Genomic DNA, 19,790 nt, shown 5'->3' on the forward strand with positions numbered 1-19,790 from the left:
TTCAAGACGTCATAGGCTGAAGTGGATGAGGGAGCTGGAGGGAACATTCTTCTGTTTAAAATGTATGTTTAGATTCCCTCTGATTGTGGGCTGCCCTTGGTTTCTACAAGCCCAGGGGCTTTGAAGGACTTCGTTCATCCCAACTTATTGAGCATTCCCTATGCGTAGGTGATAAAACAGGACATGACCCATGAGTTCAGGTTTTTTGCATTTAGTTGATGGGGAATGGGGGTCCTTGCAGGTCAATCGGAGATGGAAGGAATCTTAGAGCCTGTATTGCCTGACACTCTGGGCAGGAATCCTTTCTATGTACTTCTAAGTGCTTACCCATATTTTCCTGACTATGGTTAGACTGACAGAGCAATGGGTCACAGCACCTAATCCCAACTCCTCACTTTTTGGGAGAAGACAGAGGGGGCAAAGATCAAATGAAGAGGAAAAATGTCATCCTTCCTCTTCTCTAAAGGCTCAAGGAGAACCCAACGCATGATGATAATTGGGAAATCCAAAGCAGACCTATACTGAATCCAGGCTTTAATACTTGGACCACATATGTTGGGTTGTTTAGTTCTGGGACATTGACAGTCCCCTCCCAAAGCCAAGTCTCAGTCCTTGTCATCCCTTAGAACTGATCTGTATCTAAAATTTTATGCACAGCTTTCCCCATCTCTGAGCAAACATTTCTGTCTCTCCAGCCCTCTTGCTTCTTTTCTCTTATCATTATCACACATACTCGACAACCTTATCTCTACTCCTTCCTCTGTCCCTTTTTCTGTCTTTGCTGGGCCATAGTGTATCACTTTGGTCACTCTCTTGCCAAGAACATACCAATTATCTTACTCCATGGTCCTTATGCTGCAACTTTCCTACACATTCCCGAACATTTTTGATCAATTTGACCATCTGCTTCTCTGCTCCAACTTCCAGATGGCTGGATGCTGTAGGTAGGGGAAAAGCACATGACTGTACAGGTGTGGTTTCCAACTTTAGCTAGATTCTCAGTGCTGCTCTGCAATCTTCCTACATGGTCCCAGTTGGTATCGTCATCTGTTCCTCAAAACACTTATGCAACTCCAGCCACTCCTCAAATTTATTCTGCAAAGATGGCTTTGTTTCCTATTATCACAGCGAAAGTTAAGGCCCTTAGACATGAACTCTCCCCATCTTTCTTCTCCTAATGCTACAGATTTATTGATTTAACTCATGTTACAAGATATCTTTCCAAATCAGTTTCTGAGACAAGGATTCTTGTGTATAGTTTATTTGGGAGATGACCCCAGGAAACTTCAGTAGGAAATGGAACGCATACAAGGAAGGGAAGGCAGCCAGTGGGGGTTGTGTTATAGAGTGAGTTTCCTGTGTAAGTAACTGGGGCTTAATCCTGCTGGCAATTCTGAGAGTCAGCAGAGAACACGTGTGAGAGTTGCCCTACCCCCCCCCCCCACCAAGGGATGAAGGATATTTACACACCATCTCCCATTTAATTTGTGACCAAAGGCTGCTGCAGGGGCCACTATGTTACTGACCAGAGTTCTTGGCTCCCTTAATCTATAAAAATTGATCAGAGGCCAGACAAGAAATTCAGGCAAGCCTTCATTGGGGCCCCTGCTGCAGCAAATGGGGGCAAGAACAAGCAACAGTTTCCCTTGCTTGCCTGCTCACTCCCTGAGCAGGGGTTGGGGGGGTTAGGGGGGGAGCTGGTTCCTTATATGGGATGAAGGTAGTGGTGGGTCCAGGGGTCAGGCCGGAGGGGTGGCTTAGGTAGTTTGCCCACCGCTTTGGTGCTGTTGTGTGTAGGGGGCATGTACACTGTTTTTTCCTGGCTTTTCAGAAATGGCAGTTGGGTTTTTGGTCTCTTTGTATTTTGTTGTCCTTAATTTGCCCCAACTGTGCATGCACACAGTTATTTTTAGTCCCTCATAGTTTCTTTCTATTTTGTTGCTTGAGGAGATGTTTGTCCAGGTCAAACACTGCAGCAAAGGGTCCCAGGTCCCAGCCTTTCTCAATTATTCTCCAGAATTCTTGGCCTGGTGCAGTCACATTCTCTTGGAAGGGTAAGACCTTGTTCCAGCTGGTAAAACTTGTGAAACTTTTGGGTGGGACCTACCTGGCTCTTACATATTCTGCATTCTCTTTCCAATAAATTATTTATCTAGAAATGCTAGGCTTTTTCCATGAGATGACAGTTATTTAGTATTTAAGTCAAGATTTTTAGAATAACAAAAATATTGCCCTCCATCAAGCACCTGGCTCCTGCATCTGAAAATCATGGTTTTCAAGAGATATTTTTTGTGTGTGTGCATGTGTGTGTGTGTTTGCACATACTATAGGTTTACAAAAGACTACCTACAGCCTTTTCTTGTTGCATATTATCTTCTCTGAGGTAATTAGTCACATACTTTCGCTCTATATTTAATATTGGAGGAAGCCAAATGATGATGATGGTGATAATAAAATAATCCCTGAGAAAAAATAAATTGGGATATATTTAAAAATATTATCTTCTAATCTTATCTGACAGTGTCTCCCCTGTTTGGCTGATGATGTGACAGACCATAATGCTGATGCTGGCAAAGATGCATGCTGGACTCCAAGTTCTGAAGCTGATGCCCACCAGAGTCCTAACTGATGCCCAGAATTCATGTCTGTCTAAACTCTTGGCTGCTGAGCCTGTTGGCCCTAAAGCTGCTCTAGTTCCAAGTTCTCCATGACTCTCAAGACTTTAGCAGAACCGTGCTTTACTTTTGTTCCTATCGTATGTTTCCAGCTTTCTGCACTAAGAATTAGGCATAAACTCTTGGGGTCTATACCTACCTCTGAACCTTACCCCTTTGGTTTCCTTAACATTTCTAAAATATATCTCGTCATCCCCATGTCCAGTGGAGGTCCTGGCCCATAGTATGTGTTCACCTATTGTTTACCAACTAAACTGAGTCTCATTAGTTTTCCTCCAGCTCTCCCACTTGTTCTACAGCCTGCTTGAGAATAATTTCTCCAAAAGGCTAAATAAATAATATGTAAACCTTCCCACAGTTTAAAGAACCAACTCCTGAGCAGCATGCCCAAGACTGTAACACGGAACAAATCTGACTCTGTATTGGATCTGTTTCTTTTACTTTAACCTTTGTATTCTATTGCTTTTGCTACAAGTTAATCACTAAAGGGATGTTGCTATAGCATAAAGAATACATAATGGCCCATCTCCAGGAACCCTGCCTCCCATGCCTGAGTGTTAAGTTAAAATACCTTTGTTTAGCTCACAGGAAACATCCTGTGAATGGCTGCAGGAAAGAAGAAATTAACACATTCCCTCCAGAGTCTGGTGGAACAAGGAAATATTTGCAACAACTTATCATCTTTTTTACTTTACCTGCTCACCTACCCACTTTGTTCTATAAAGGAAATTAACATTTAAACCCAGGCAAGATGGTTCTTTGGGACACTAGTCCACCATCTTCTTTGTCTGCTGGCTTTCCGAATAAAGTCACTATTCCTTGCCCCAGCAACTCATCTCTCGACTTATTGGCCTGTTGTGCAGTGAGCAGTATGAATTCTTGGAGCAGTTGGAGTTGGTAACAAACCTCCCATGGTTGACTTTTGTCTTTGTCTTCACCCTCACCTCTTGCTGCAACCTCCTTTTTGCCTGTTGTCTGAACACATTGATGCACTCGGACATCTGAACATATGTGAGCACTGTGACCTCATTGTGCCCTTCTTCCGTTTGCTCCTTCTGTTCTGCATACCCTTTCCCCTGCCATGTGCTGGGGGACTCCAAATGTTTTAAAAACTCAGCTCAGTCACCTCTTCTCTGGAGCTCATATATGCTCCCAGCAGAGATGCTCATTGACTTCTATTGGGACCTCATATATAAAAGGTAGATGAAGAGAGTGTCTACCACAACAGTGGCTGTGGGGTTTTAATGGTATAAAATGATATAAAGCATGGAATTCTTCCTGGTGCAGAATCAATACTTAATGCATGTTAACTGTGTTCGTTCTTTAGACACCTTTACTATGAAGATCATCGCAATCTGTGGTGTCATTTATGTGCACATTTCCCAGTGCCCATGGGATGGAGCTGTGTCTTATTCATCTTGTGTCTCCAATATTTAGTATTATGTTAAATAAATGGATGAAGGAAACCCATCTCTGTGACACTTGTCTGACACTTACCTGGAGTTTTATAGGCCAAAAAAATACCCCTTCATTATTTCACTTCATTCTTAAATTTTTTTCATGAACAGCCAATTTTTTAGGACAGTGAAACTATTCTGTATGATACCATAAGGACAGATTTATGACATTAAACATTTGTCAAAACCCATAACTGTGCAACACAAAGTGAACCTTAATGTAAACTGTTATTATTAGTTAATAACAATGTACCAATATTGATTCATCAATTGTCACAAATGTTCCACATGAATGAAAGATGTTAATCATAGAAGAAACTGAGAGCATGGAAGAGGGAGGGGTATATAGCAGTTCTCTGTACTTTCTGTTCAATTTTTTTGTAAACCTAAAATTGCTCTAGAAAATAGACTCCATTATTTAAAAAAGTAGGTTCCTGAATCTGTGAGGAATAGTGGGTGGTATTACCTGAAAATTAGAGACGTGGTATAGTTGGCCCAATGACACACAATTAAAACAGAAACAAGATTTACATTTTCTTACGCTGCACTTTCCGTAGTTAGTACAGGATGAACATTGAATCTCCACTTAACTTTTTGTGAGGGATAAGACAACCTCATCCTTGACATTCTCCTTCCAGCACTTTGGAAAGTAAGTCTTAGGTGGAGTAGAGTTTATTAGGGACTGGATGAGAATACCCTTCACAAGACTAATTTAGAGTCTTTATGACTCAGTAGAGGCTGTCAGTCCTAAGTTATTTGACATTTAATTCCTGCTGATAAAAATTTTATATGACAAATAGTTTCATTTAATTGTGTCACCTCTGGCTTATATACACCATAAAAGATTTCCGTTTTAACAGCCAGCAACAAAAGAGTATCGGCTGAGAGGAATAATGTTGAGAAAACTTGCAAGAGCATGGATGGCTTTCTGGGGGAGAAGATCTCTGGAGGGAGGTGAGGTGGCTTTGGGCCCAAGTACACCTGCACCTGCGCTTGTGCTGAGTGCCTGGACTGGCAAGGGCACTACTTCCTCTTGGGACCTTGATTGATACTTTTTTCTTCTAGCAATGAGTCCACATGTCTGCCCCTCCTCTGGCTTATCCTTTGCACTGATGGGTTTTATGCAAAAAGAGCTTGCTTCATAACATGCTCTGGCATGCACTAATAACAATTTCATAATAATTTCACAAAGAGTCTCTAATTTTGTATCTTTGTTTCTTTAAGTAAAACCACTGTATTTAGGGATGGTGGCATGACTGAAGCCCATTAAATATTTGGAAAGTACTGACTTGTATTTATGTATCAACAAACTATGTACTGAGCAACTAGTATATGCCAGGCTGTATCATAGACACTATGGAGAATGAGTGGTCTCTGTCCCCAAAAGGTTTTCAGTCTACTGGGAAGAGCTGACATACCTATATAATGAGACAACAATAAAAGGCATATGTGTGCAGCACTTTATAATTTATTAAGGACTTTCATGTGTCTATTACAACAACACTCTTGGGGGGAGAAGAGTGTATTGTATTTCTCCCATTTTACTGGTGACAACTCTGAAGTCCATGGTGTGACATGGAGCCTGATTGCTGATAGGTTAGTAATAACGGTTGCGCCTCAGAATGGCATTTGTCCTCAGGGTAGGAAGTAGCCTACGAATGCGGTAGCTATAACTGTGAATAGTAGTATTATTCCAATATTTCATGTTTCTTGGAAGGCGTGGGAACCATAGTATAGGCCATGTCCTACGTGGGCGTAAAGGCAGATGAAGAATATAGAAGCTCCGTTTGCATGTAAGTATCGAATAATTCAGCTGTAATTAACGTCTCAGCAGATATGTGTGACAGATGAGAAGGTGGTTGTCGTGTCTGGTGTGTAGTGTATTGCTAGGAATAGGCCTGTTAGGATTTGTATGATTAGGCAGTGGCCAAGTAGGGAGCCAAAGTTCCATCATGAAGAGATATTTGACGGGGTGGGGAGATCAATAAATGTGTAATTGAGGGTTTTTATTAGTGGGTGTTTTTCGAATGTTGGTCATTGATGTTCTTGTAGTTGAATAACAACGATGATTTTTCATGTCATTGGTCATGGTTGAAGTCCATGTGAGAATAATGATGACATACATTGTTTTTATTATAAGCATTATTTTTGTAATTAGTCTTGTGGGGGTTTCTTCAAAGCCTTCGTCTATTTATGAGGGTTTAGGGTTGATTGTGGGTGGTGGTGTTGGGTGTGGGATTGTCTTTAGCTTTGGTGGTTCATTTTTAGGTTTAATAGTATTTTTGATTTATTTGGGGGGAATGTTGGTTGTGTTTGCTTACATGACAGCTATGGCTACTGAGCAATATCCTGAGGTTTGGGTTTCTAATAAAGTTGTGTTAGGAGCGTTTCTTTTAGGTTTAGTGGCAGAGTTTTTAGTAGTGTTATATGTTTTAGAGAGTGAGAAGGTGGATACTGTGTTTGAGTTTAATGGGTTGGGGGATTGGATTATTTATGATACAGGAGATTTTGGGTTTTTTTAGTGAGGAAGCTATGGGAATTGCTGCTTTATATAGTTATGGTACTTGATTGGTTATTGTTACAGATTGGTCATTGTTTATTGGTGTTGTAGTTATTATGGAGATTACTCGGGGTAACTAAATAAGAGTATACCAAGTATACCAAGAGTATATTTGGTATACCAAGAGTATACCAAATAAGGAAAGATAAAAAGTAAAGTTTGATAAGGCCTTGTTGGTTTGAGTTTACTATGGAGGCCTTTAGTTGAATAAAGGCTGTAGTTTTTGGTAAGATGATTTCTATTCAGGTTAGGTCTAGTAAGGAGGTTGCTAGTTTTTGGCTTATTAATAGGTTTAGGTGAGGGGGTAGGTAATGTATAATTGTGGGGAAATATCCTAATAGAGTGGAGAATTTAGTGGAGTTTGATGGGTATACGTATTTTAAGTTTTGTGAGTAGATGTTAATTTCGAATGCGAGAATAAAGCCTAAGGTTGTTATTGCGAGAGCTGTTAGTTTTAGGTGCAAGGGTATGGTTATTAAAAGAGTGGTTATTGGAGGAATATTGTTGGACAGAATAAATCCGGCGAAGATACTTCCGATTAATAGGCGTTTGATAGGGTTAATTAATAGGGGATTATTTTCATTAATGTTTGTGAAGGGAGGGAAGTGAGGTTGTCCTAGTAGTGTAAAGAAGATAATGCAAGTGCTATAAATAGCTGTGAGGGAGGTAGCGGTTAGAGTTAATAATAGGGCTCAGGCGTTGGTATAAGACGAAGTGGTGGCTTCGATGATGAGGTCTTTAGAGTAGAATCCGGTGAGGAATGGTATTCCTGTTAGTGCAAGGCAGCCAATAATAAGGGCAGTTGTGAAGGGAAGAGTTTTGTATAGTCCTCCTATTTTTCGAATGTCTTGTTTGTTGTTTAGGTTATGAATGATAGAGCCGGAGCATAAGAATAATATGGCCTTGAAGAAGGCGTGTGTACAAATGTGTAGAAATGCCAGGTAAGGCTGGTTGAGACCAATTGTTACTATTATTAGGCCCAGTTGGCTGGAGGTGGAGAAAGCAATAATGTTTTTGATATCGTTTTGGGTGAGGGCACAAATGGCTGTGAATAAGGTGGTGAGGGCACCTAGAGAAAGAGTTATTGTTTGAATGAGTTTATTATTTTCTATTAGAGGGTGGAAGCGGATAAGTAGGAAAATCCCTGCTACAACTATTGTGCTTGAGTGGAGTAGGGCTGAGACTGGGGTGGGACCTTCTATTGCTGAAGGGAGTCAGGGGTGAAGTCCAAATTTGGCTGATTTTCCAGCTGCGGCTAGTACGAGTCCTACAAGAGGAAGATTTGAGGAGTTTTGGTTGAGTGTGAAGATTTGTTGTAAATCTCATGCGTTTAGGTTAAATAAAGATCATGCTATTGACATGAGGAATTCGATATCTCCGATGTGATTGTATAAGATTGCTTGAAGGGCAGCTGTATTTGCGTCTGTCCGTCCAAATCATCAGCTGATGATTAAGAAGGATATAATGCCTACTCCTTCTCATCCAGTGAAGAGTTGAAAGAAATTATTAGCTGTAACGAGGATAAGTATAGTGATAAGGAAGATGAGTAGGTATTTGAAGAATTGGTTGATGTGGGGGTCAGAGTGCATATATCACATTGAGAACTCTATGATAGATCATGTGATGAACAGTGCCACGGTTATAAATATGAGTGAAAAGTAGTCTATTTTGAAGCTAAGTGTTAGTTTAAGGGTTTGGATGGTAATTCAGTGTCAGTTTGAAATGAATGCTTCTTGGTTTGTGTGAAGAAATATTATTGTTGGGATTAGGCTAGTGATGAAGGCAGAAAGGATAATATTTTTTACATAGTGTTGGTACTTGTTGCTCTTGTAGAGGTTTGTGTTGGATATTATGATAATTAGTACTGTGAGTAAAGCAGAGGAAATGAATAGGTTTATTACTTTTATTTGGAGTTGCACCAGTTTTATGGTTCCTAAGACCAATGGATAACTGTTATCTTTTAAAAGTTTGCAAAAACCACATTGTTACGTGTGGGGGCATGAGTTAGCAGTTCTTGCAATACGTTTTCGGTAGATAAGAAGCTTTGATCTTCTGTTACTAGTTTCACAAACTAGTGTTTTCTTTAAATTATATTTACAGTAAAGGGGGCCTAGGATAATTTTGAGGTTTAGTGATAGAAGTAATAGGGGAATGATGTGTAGGGCTATTAAGGCATGTTCTCACGCGAACGAGGGGGTGAGGTTGTTGATATGGTGAGTGTGTTTGCCACGTTGTGTTGTGATTAACATATATAGGGAGTAGAGGGCTGTAATTACAATATTTGTTCCTATTAGGATAATAGTGAGGTTTGATCATGAGAAGGCTGATATAACTACGAGTAGTTCTCCGATCAGGCTGATGGTGGGGGGTAGAGCGAGGTTTGTTAGGCTTGCTAGTAGTCATCAGGTCGTTATTAGTAGGAGAAAGATTTGTAGGCCCCGTGCTAGGATTATGGTTCGGCTGTGAATTTGTTCATAGTTCGAGTTTGCTAGACAGAACAGTATAGAGGCTGTGAGGTCATGGGCGATTATTAGAGCGGTAGCTCCTATGTAACTTCAGGGGGGTTGGATAAGGATGGCTGCGATAACGAGTGCTATCTGGCTGACTGAAGAGTATGCGATGAGTGACTTTAGGTCTGTTTGATGTAAACAGATAGAGCTGGTTATGATTATTCCTCACAAGGAAAGCATGAGGAAAGGGTAGGCCATATGTTCTGTTAAAGGGTTAAGAATTGATGTAATTCATAGTGTGCCGTAGCCTCCAAGTTTTGGTAGTACAGCTGCAAGGACTATTGAACCTGTGATAGGGGCTTCTACGTGTGCTTTGGGTAGTCAAAGGTGTAGTCCGTAGAGGGGTATTTTTACTAGGAAAGCTATTATACAGGCTAGTCATGAGGATATTGGATCAGGAAGTGGATAGCGGTTGGATTCAGTGTTGTAGTAATAGAAAATTTAGAGATCCTGTTGTATTTTGTAAGTATGTTAATGCTAGTAATAAGGGAAGGGGCCCTATTAGTGTGTAGAATAGGAAGTAGAGTCCTGCATTGAGTCGTTTTGTTTGGTTATCTCAGCGGGTAATAATGATGAGAGTGGGGATTAGTGTGTCTTCAAATATGATGTAGAATAGGATTAGTTCTGTGGCGGTGAATGTTATAATTAGGAGTGTTTATAATGTAATCAGTATTGTAATGTAAAGCTTTTTTCAGACGAGTGGTTCTTTGAGAAGGTGGGATCGGCTTGCTATTAGTATTAAGGGAAGGAGTCATATTGTTAGGATTAGGAGTGGTGTGGAGAGGGGGTCGGAGAAGAATGTTAGGGAGTAATTGAGGCTGTTGTCGTTGAGTTGATTAAGGAGGAGTAGGCTTGTAAAGCTGATTGGTAGGCTATGAGTTGTGGTATTAATTCAGATAGAGTTGTTTTTTGATAATCAGGTTAGAAGTATTAGTATGATGGTAGGAGTGATGAATTTTAGCATTGGAGGAGATTGAGATTTTGTACGTAGTCAGTGCTGTATGTGTTGGAGATTATGACTAGTAGGGCTAGTCCGATGGCTGCTTCACAGGCTGCGAATACCAGAAGAATGATTGGCATCATGCTGGCTAGGGTGAAGTGTGAGTTTAGGATTGTGAGAGCTGCTAGAATGAACAGTGATAATATTATACCCTCTAAGCAGAGTAGTGTGGATATTAGGCGGGATCGGTATATTAATAGGCCCGTAAGGGATATGGTGAAGGCTATTAGGATGTTTATACAGATTAGAGAAACTTGGTATTTGTGAGTTTGAATCACAGTCTAATGGGTCGAAATCACTTGTTTTATTTTAAACTAAGTACCATATTTGTCTCATTCTAAGCCCTTTTGGGTTCATTCGTAGGCTAAGCTGGCTGCTAGTAGGGAGATTAAGAATAAGGTTATAGTAAGTATTGTTCCTAGGTTATTTGTTTGGGTTGCTCAGGGGAGGGGAAGTAGGAGGGAGATTTCTAAATCAAAGAGAATAAAGGTAATTGCTACTAGAAAGAATTTTATGGAGAAAGGTAGACGAGCAGATCCTACGGGGTCGAAACCGCATTCATAGGGCTTGCTTTTTCGGCGTGTATGTTTAGTTGAGGGAGTCAAAAAGCGATAAATACGAGTAGTAAGGCTAGCGTTGTATTTGTTAGTAGTGTTAATAGGAGATTTATTGTTCTTTTTCGGGGTGCACCAAAACTGATTGGAAGTCAGTTGTACTTACTAATACTAAAAGGACTATGAGCCTCATCAATAGATAGATACGTAGAGAAATAGTCATACAACGTCTACGAAATGTCAGTATCAAGCAGCAGCTTTGAAACCGAAGTGATGGCTTGATGTGAAGTGGAATTTTATTTGGCGAATAAAACAAATAATGAGGAAAGTGGATCTGATGATGACGTGTAGTCCATGGAAGCCTGTGGCCACAAATAAGGTGGATCCGTAGATTCCGTCTGAGATTGTGAATGGAGCTTCATAGTATTCTGATGCTTGGAGTAGGGTAAAATAAAGGCCGAGCATGATTGTGATGAAAAGGGCTTGAAGTATATGTTTGCAGTTCCCTTCTATGCGACTGTGATGGGCTCAAGTGATAGATACACCAGAGGCTAGTAATACAGAGGTGTTAAGGAGTGGGACTTCTAAAGGATTTAGGGGGTGGATGCCCCACAGGAATCAGTTGGTCTTGTACTTCCAAGATCTGGTGCTCTGTCCTCACTATGATTTGTGTCCATGCTTCTATTCCCTATACACTACAGAATCCCCCAATAAAATATGAACTCTTCCAAGATGCTAATATGACAAAATATGTGTTACTCTTGTGTATGCCATTGTTGACAATGCTTTGGTTCTGGTGGTGGGTATTTTGTACATTTCTAATTATAAGAAAATCAAATATTATTATTATTACATAATAATAATAATACTTGTTAATATCCAACTATCCATAACCAAATGTGTATGGATTTTATTAGCACACCCTATATCTTAGACATTTCTCATCTTGAGTCTAATATTCCTTCATAGTACCGACTTTGTGCATTTAAAAGTTCTATCCTCCATGTGAAAGATGTGATACTTGACAAATCTTTGAGGATGACTCTCACTATTTGTGCTGGATATCTCTCACTCCACTTAATCCATTTTTCATACCTCTCTGTACTTTCCTACCCTGCTCTCTGCCTGCAGAGGCTGACCTGCATGAATTATATCAGTGGTCTCCTGTGCCCACAGGAAGAGGTATCCTATTGGATTTGGCCAGTTGGGATCCCTGGCAGGAAATCAGAGAGAGAGAAGAGAGTGAGGCCAGGATATTTATTCTCCAGGCTCTCCCTCTATGAGGTCATCTTGGGCTGACTCTACTGCTCCTCATAAGGTGGACTTCTCTCCTTCCTGCATCTTCTCCTTCTACTTGTCTCCTCACATCTGGGAGAAGTAACAACTGTTTACCAAAAAAACTTATTTACAAAAGAGACACTTTATTTGTAAACAATTCCTTTGTTCAGTCGTCTTTATCTTAATCTGAGTGAGCCTTTTGTTTCTTATCAGGACCTATTTTTCTATTGACACCTTTAAAGAGTCCAGGTACCTTGAAAGGTTCATGCTCCATGCACCAGCCTCTGTCCTAGCTTATCCTTTCTACGAATAGACCTTTTGTAAAGTGAAAATAAGTAAAATGACCTCAGAAGGAAAACTCAGTCAAAATGAGAAGTATAAAAAGTTAATATGATGTGAATGTTGGGGTGGGAGTGGAGGTGGGCAGAGCTAGAGATAAAAGAAAGGGCACCCTCCTAACAGGAAGTCTTCTGTTTCTCATCTTTGAGTTACTTATAGTGGCATTTGGGTATTTTGAGATACACAGAAAAAACTTCCCCTAGGAATGTCTATTTCTAAAACACACACATATGTACATTAGGAAAATAGCATAGTGCAATGGGAAGGGATCTGGGAATAAATTTTTGATCTACTACTTACTAGTTTTATCATCTGTTAACTTCTCTGAGGTTTGATAGCCTATAGGAAAAGTGTTGGTAATATAGCCATAGACCTTTAATAAATGATGGGTATTCCTATTTGTCTTTGGGGTTTAATTATATTCTAGGTATGTAGAAATATAATTTTCTAAGTAAAATTTTTTTGGGGGCTGGAACCTTATTTTTGTGTCATACATAAGAGGAAATATAGATCATTGTTTACCCTGAAAATTAAATTCTTCCCCAAATATTCACCAGTCAAAGCCAGACTATCCACAGTTGAGAGAATCTCAGTTGATTCATGTTTACCATGTTTACCATGTTACCATGTTACTCAGTTTACCATGATAGAACCTTTTGGAATAAAGGTTCTGGGATTGATGACACCACTTTTTATCCTTAAATGAATCTCTAAGGAAAAAGTTTATTAAGTAACTGTCGCATTTTTGTGAGGCCTTATGTTAGGTTCTTCATATATAAAAAATAAGTAAACCAATGTCCTTGCCTTCAAGGATACCTCAGCTTGGTTAGGGAGAAGGATAAGGGCTGATCTATCAAGGTCATAGGTCATATCATATTATCCTTTGTCTCCCCAGTGCTAATATACCTCCCAGTCCATTGTGAGTATGTAGCATAAAAGCTTGTTGAATCTGAATAAATTGATAGCCAGCAATGCCAGACATGGGAAGCAGAGACACCGAGTGCACTAGCTATTCAAAGAAGAGAGAGCTTTTTGTGGCCTTAAAATTTCACGGAGGTGGAGAAAATTGCTCTGGGTCTTGATAAGTGTGTAGATTTGGGTAGGTTTAGAGGGGCACAGACACCACTTCGGGGGACTAATTATTTACTTAGTATAGATTTATAGAAACCAAATTACCAAGTAAAGTGGTATGAATTTTAATATGAAATTATTTAGACACAAATTTACATAGTCTTGACTTTAAAAGGACTCGATTTACATATACCTTCCAGAAGAGTGTGTTAATTTTTTTTATCACAACCAGCAATATGTGAAAGTGCTATTTCACCATAACTGTATTAGCATAGTGTGTTATATTTGAAAAATATTTATTTGCTTTGTGATAGATGATACCATATCTCAATTAATAATGCATTAGTGAAAATTTTAATTAATTGAGCAAGCACAGGGTGGAATAAAGATGCTGTGATTGCACCAGGATAAGAGGAGCAAGAGGAATTGAGGCACAGGAACAGGGTGAAAGTGAGAACCATGACTGAATGTAAGCCTTGTTAGGTTGGCTCTCCATGGTGTAGTCGGCAGGGGATCAATAGGCTGTGGGAAGTGAGCAAAGTACAATATTCAGGAATTGTGATGGGAAGGGCGTGTACAGCAGGAATAGCTATGGTGAATGGAAACACATCTGTCATCCAGAGGGAAGGCTGCCAGATGGGAACCTTGGAGGTGGGGCAATTATGAGTGAGGAAAAGGTGTGACGTTGGCTTGAGTCTGCAGGTAGGGATCAGTGCAAGCAAGGAGGATAGGAACTGGGAGGTTGGGGGTCAAATGCATTAGCAGTACTTTTTTGATGTATCTGAGGATGAGGTCCAGGATTATGGGGTAACTGGGCATCACTTACCATCAATAAATAGCAGGAGTGCTCAAAGAAATGTCCTAGGATATTGGGGGAGAAGGGGAACATTGGGAGAAAGTGGAATATTGGATAGAGGAAGTGTGGCTTCAAGAAAGAGGTTTTCAGGGCGGGTTAATACTGGGATCAGCTTGTATAGGTATCAGGAGCCAGTAGAGCTTATTAGTTATAGTAGGGCTGGCTCTTCCGTTAGTCAGTCATTTGATGTGGGCAAGGCCCTTTAAACTTTGGGTGTCTCAGTTCCCTCACCTGCCAAGTACATCTTTTAAAAATGAGTTTAAATGAGATGTTACATTTCACATGAGCAGAATGGTGTCTGGCACACAGTAAGTGCTCCTAAGTGTCAGTCACTTTTGTTGGCTGTAGTGTTGTATTGCTGAGGTCGGAGGTGGTGTGTTTCCTGGTTGCTATTTTGTAGGTTGTTGGCGGAAAGGTGTTTGTGTGTTGTTATATCAGGGATCTGAGGGATGGAACTGAGGGGAAGGCTGAAGGCCAGTATTTTCAGGAAGGGTATATGGGACTGGCCTCTAATTCCTTCCAACAACTGTAGCATTGAAATTGCTAGGTGGCAACTCGGGTGTGGGGGTGTTCTGAGGAGATCTGGTTCTTTATGTCTCAGTGTAGAAAGAATTCAGCTAGAGGCAAAGTGACAGATAAGAAGTGATTTATTAGAATAGGATGCTTGTGAGCCTTACAAGTGGGCAGGCGAGAGGGTGCCACACCTGAGAATCTAGTGGGCTACAGTTTTATAATCAAAGGAGAAGTGGGGAGGGGGAGAAGACCACATTCTTCCTCATTCTTGAGTAGACGTCGAGCTTCCATCATCAGTTCCTCCTCCATGTCCGATGAGGAAGTTTTCTTATCTCTGCATGGTCAAGCCAGGACTGTCATGGTGCAATGGAAATGAGCAAAAAAATGGTAACATATTTTGGTAACAAAATATGGTAAATCATCTCAGCTTTCAATATAATGTCACCCTTTCCTATAATTTTGCTTTTAGTGTGTGCAGAGGAGCGTGTCCTAGGAATCATTAACTTACTGACCTCACTGGGCAGGATGTGGGTCTCATTTTACCATTGTTAAGTTTTGGGGCATGTCTCATGCTTCTGTTGCATGGTTTTGTTGCAAAGGAAGCCTGCTTTCTTGAATGATCATTAACTTACAGGGGTCTCCCATACTCTTCTATTTACTTACAACCCCTTAGTGGAATTGACTATTTAATCACCTACTTTGTTCCTTTCCCGTATCCTTATCAGAAAAAACATCCAGGGGATGCTGGAAGAATCCTTCAGTGCCCTTTATGGGCATGTCATCCAATTAGCATCCTCTTAAATCTCCTCAGTCTTTGGACTTCAGAGTCCTTTTATATACAAAGTCACACTCAGAAAAGGAGCAAGGCAGGAATTGGGGTAAATATTCAACCTTTGTTGCAGAGTTTCTTTCTCATTGGAAGGAGAGGAAAAGTCTGGACTGACTTTTTGACTTAGCCCCAAATATGCCTCTTCCTTGTAGGCAGCTAGGGATACCAGTCTGACTACTGCCTACCATGAAACCCAGGGGTCCCTAGGTGCACATTTGCAGTCTTGGCTTAATCTTGGTTTTCTGCTTCTTTATGTGGGGGTGTATATGGGTGTCATCTGTTTTGATGGGCTTTGTTCCGTAAGGTGAGCTTATGAGCTTTGCAAAAATAGCCTCGGTTTTTAGCACCCTTTAGCTCCTTAGTTTGTCATTCTTGTTTATCTGTTTAGACTGTGATCTTTATTTTCTTTTTGGTGTGGCCTGATTAAAACAGGTGAACATTTCCTGACAAGTTTTAGCCCAGAGTTTATAGCTTCTACCATGTGTATTATTATTCTACACTTGTCTAAAGCCACAGCAGTGTGAGAGGCCTATTTCTCGCAATGATTTGAATACTAGTTGAAAAGCTTCTACGCTTTGTGTTCCCAGAAACCTAAGGGCCCAAACAACCTGAGTGCAGACTTAAGGTATGTGTTTCAGTTGGGGGATTGGAAGAGAGCTTCCCAACTTTGAGTTCTGGATAAAAGGCCCTTCCATCTTAGATGAAACTAAGGTGAAGAATACATCAAACCATTATTTGGCCATAACAACCTTGGTCACAAATTAGTTTAGAAAATTCATTCTTTTGTAGGTTTTTTTAGTAGGACAGGTCACTTCTGACAGAGGGACAGGAACTAGGAAAGGTTCAAGGCCTACCTAGGACGGTATATCACCACAAATGGGGCTCTGGAGAACTGAAGAAAGTGTCTGCAACACACTTTGTGTTTGCTTCTGTTGATAGTGGTGGTGGTGGAAAGAAATGGCTTGTAAAAGGGAAAAGGAGATTGGAAAAATCACAGGTCCTTGCTGACAATCTCGATCTTACAGTACAATCTTGGGTCATTCAAGGGCATCAGCCAATCAAGGTAAGCGGTCTTATCACACTTCACCTGATTGGGAAGAAACTCGGTGAGACAGGGGCAGAGCTGAGATTTCCAGAAAGTGTTTTTTTTTCCCTTACCAGCCCATCTGAGGGGATGGGGTTCCAGTACAAAAGAGTAACTTAGGGCGTACAAGATAATACAATGGATCTTCCTTTCACAGAACAAAAATTATTCTCCCCCCATGTTTCCATTACTAAGTGAGCTGCCTCCTGTGTTGGTTTATAAATTGTTAGCTACTTTGTGGGTTCAGTGGGGCTAGGGGTGGGGTAAAAACTTATCTTACAATGTAGAGGCATAAAGCATTGCATATCCAAAGAAGAGGGAAAAAAAAGAGATATAATTGCTTTTTATATATCTACTCCAACTAGACTAAGCTACTCAGAGTCCTCAGAGCATACTTTATACACCTGATTCCTAACCTTTCTTTCCCAGTGTTTTTCTCTCCGGTTCAATCTCACAAATCCAGTTTACATTTGGCCTTCTTTACCTTTTCTTCCTATACACATACAAATGGATGTTCCTTCAGCTCTAATTATCTGTTTCTGAGTAGGATGTTCTAATTTGTTGATTTCCTTCTTGAAATGTGATGCTCAAATTTAAAGACAGTACATCAGATGTGATCAAATAAATGTTAACTAAAAATAAAACAACAATTATTTCCCAGGTTCTATTGGTGTCATTGAAGATGGCAGCCACAACCCACTAAGATTCTTTGTCTCCTAAAACTTCTGGGCCTTTTCTCCTTAGTTGCTGCTGGGCCATATTCGTACCACAGGTACTTTGTGCAGTTGGCTGTTTCGACCTAAGTGTAGGAATTTACATTCATCTTTGTAAAAATGACATCTTGTAAGATTCAGCTCATCACTCTAGCCTATTAAGATCTATTTGAAACTGAATTATAGGAGATTAAGTTTCTTTTCCGCCTAACATCATCCATATGGTTGATGCACGAGGCCAGGATCTCATAAAAATATTGAAAAGACATAACAGAAGAAACCCTCAAGTTCAGGGGACCCTGTGCTAAAGCTGATAGGAGCCCGAGAACCACCAAGTTCCAGCCTGCTCCAAACGTTAGCTTCCAGTGCCTCCTCCCTGCCTGAGTCCTCTGCTCTCCATCCCGACCCTCTTTGCTGTCCTTTTCTGACCCTGTGCTCATGTAAAGTGTTGGAATAACTCCTTTCTAAGCTGTACCTTCCCTTTGTGAATGGCCACACGACTCAAGCCCATATTAATGTCTCCCATTTCTGGACCACTCCTTTTGGCCCTGGGTATATACTTCTCATTAATAAAATAATTATTACACTAACATGAATTAATATTGTTTGAGCCCTTAATATGTATCTGACCCTATACTGAGTGTATTGTATAAATTATCTGATTTATCTTCATAGTACTGCTCTGTGCTGGTTGTCCTGTTTTATAAATGAGGAATCCGAGGCTTAGAGAGTTTAAGTCACCCATTCAAGCTCATCTGGATATATCAAGGCTTGAAAATAGGTCTTTCTGAGACTTCACAACCTTTTGGGTTGTAAAGACTTTGAGGGTGGAGACTGGTTTTATTTATTTATTTTAACGTCTTTATTGGAGTATAATTGTTTTACAATGTTGTGTTAGTTTCTGCTGTATAACAAAGTGAATCAGCTATACATATACATATATCTCCATATCTCCTCCCTCTTGCATGTCCCTCCCACCCTCCCTATACCACCTCTCTAGGTGGTCACAAAGCACCGAGCTGATCTCCCTGTGCTATGTGGTTGCTTCCTACTAGCTATCTATTTTACATTTAGTAGTGTATATATGACCATGCCACTCACTCACTTTGTCCCAGCTTACCCTTCCTCCTCCCCATGTCCTCAAGTCCATTCTCTATAGCTTCATCTCTATTCCTGTCCTGCCCCTAGGTTTTTCAAAACCATTTTTCTTTTATTTTCTTAGATTCCATATATATGTGTTAGCGTACATATATATTCTTCTCCTTCTGACTTACTTCACTCTGTATCACAGATTCTAGGTCCATACACCTCACTACAGATAACTCAGTTTCATTTCTTTTTATGGTTGAGTAATATTCCATTGTATATATGTGCCACATCTTCTTTATCCATTCATCTGTCAATGGACACTTAGGTTACTTCTATGTCCTGGCTGTTATAAATAGAACTGCAATGAACATTATGGTACATGATTCTTTTTGAATTATGGTTTTCTCAGGGTATACGCCCAGTAGTGGGATTGCTGGGTCATATGGTTGTTCTATTTTTAGTTTTTTAAGCAACCTCCATACTGTTCTCCATAGTGGCTGTATCAATTTATATTCCCACCAGCAGTGCAAGAGGGTTCCCTTTTCTCCAAACCCCTCCAGCATTTATTGTTTATAGATTTTTTGATGATGGCCATTCTGACTGGTGTGAGGTGATACCTTATTGTAGTTTTAATTTACATTTCTCTAATGATTAGTGATGTTGAGCATCCTTTCATGGGTTTGTTGGCAATCTGTATATCTTCATTGGAGAAATGTCTATTTAGATCTTCTGCTTATTTTTGGGTTGGGTTGTTTGTTTTTGTGATATTGAGCTGCATGAGCTGCTTGTATATTTTGGAGATTAATCCTTTGCCAGTTGCTTCATTTGCAAATATTTTCTCTCATTCTGAGGGTTGTCTTTTCATCTTGTTTATGGCTTCCTTTGCTGTGCAAAAGCTTTTAAATTTCATTAGGTCCCATTTGTTCATTTTTATTTCCATTACTCTAGGAGGTGGGTCAAAAAGGATCTTGCTGTGATTTATGTCATAGAGTGTTCTGCCTATGTTTTCTTCTAAGTGTTTTATAGTATCTGGCCTTATTTAGGTGTTTAATGCATTCTGAGTTTTTTTGTGTGTATGGTGTTAGGGAGTGTTCTAATTTCATTCTTTTCCATGTAGCTGTCCAGTTTTCCCAGCACTACTTATTGAAGAGGCTGTCTTTTCTCCATTGTATATTCTTGTCTCCTTTATCAAAAATAAGGTGACCATAGGTGCATGGGTTTATCTCTGGGCTTTCTATCCTGTTCCATTGATCTATATTTCT

At 40.1% G+C, this 19,790-nt stretch overlaps 1 pseudogene; it reads right to left on the reverse strand.

Annotated features, from left to right (window-relative positions):
- Window positions 1-4,211: 4,211 nt before the first annotated feature.
- Window positions 4,212-9,095, reverse strand: LOC117201991 (NADH-ubiquinone oxidoreductase chain 5-like; annotated as a pseudogene).
- Window positions 9,096-19,790: the final 10,695 nt, after the last annotated feature.

This window comes from Orcinus orca, chromosome 13, assembly GCF_937001465.1.
Source record: "Orcinus orca chromosome 13, mOrcOrc1.1, whole genome shotgun sequence".
In the NCBI taxonomy this organism is placed as follows: domain Eukaryota; kingdom Metazoa; phylum Chordata; class Mammalia; order Artiodactyla; family Delphinidae; genus Orcinus; species Orcinus orca.